The following is a 969-nucleotide window of genomic DNA, read 5'->3' as shown; positions in this document are numbered from 1 at the left end:
GGTAATGTAGTGTTATCTATGTACTTCCTCGTTGACATGTATTGATATACCAATTGAAGACTTATTGATCCAGGGTAAAATAATGAAGAACCTATGTTCATGTGCAACGCTGACCTAGCAAAGAGGCAGCATTTGTCGATGTTAGAGATGTTGAAGTGTGATGATAATCTCTCAAGAATATAAAACCAATATAAAATATATATGATTAAAAACTATTTTAAAGGGTAAAACCAATGAAAACAATAAATAGAAATCAAAATGTAAACACACAGAGGAGCACACAACTCACGCAGTGTTAAAAGCCAGAGAATAAAAGTGGGAGACTTAAAAGAGTCCACTGTGGGAGCCGTTGGAACATGGAGGGGCAGAATGTTCCAGAGCTTAGGCCCTGTCTCCCCTGGTTTTAAGTCTGGTCTTGGGCACCAGGAGCTGGAGCTGGCTCTAGGACCTCAGGAGTGTACATTTGGATGAGGTCTGAGATATAATGAGGTGCCAGTCCATGCAAAGCTTTAAAATAATAATAATAATAATTATTATTATTATTATTATAATAATAGTAATATATTTTATTTGTAAAAATGTGTGTGTGTGTGTATATATATATATATATATATATATATATATATATATATATATATATATATATATATATATATATATATATACTGTATATATATGTATGTATATATATATATATATATATATATATATATATATATATATATATATATATATATATATATATATATATATATATATGTCTTAATAAGGTTATCCAAAAAATAGTGCTCGATACCGTAGTAGAGCGCAATATATGTATGTGTGGGAAAAATCACAAGACTACTTCATCTCTACAGGCCTGTTTCATGAGGGGTTCCCTCAATCATCAGGAGATTTTAATAGAAGCATTCACATACCATGGTTTATATAGGGCACAGAGTGGGTAGGTACAGGCTGGCGTAGGGGCGT

Source organism: Nerophis lumbriciformis, linkage group LG04 (assembly GCF_033978685.3).
Source record: "Nerophis lumbriciformis linkage group LG04, RoL_Nlum_v2.1, whole genome shotgun sequence".
Taxonomy (NCBI): domain Eukaryota; kingdom Metazoa; phylum Chordata; class Actinopteri; order Syngnathiformes; family Syngnathidae; genus Nerophis; species Nerophis lumbriciformis.
The sequence above is the reverse complement of the archived record's forward strand: the minus strand, read 5'-3'. Positions refer to the sequence as shown.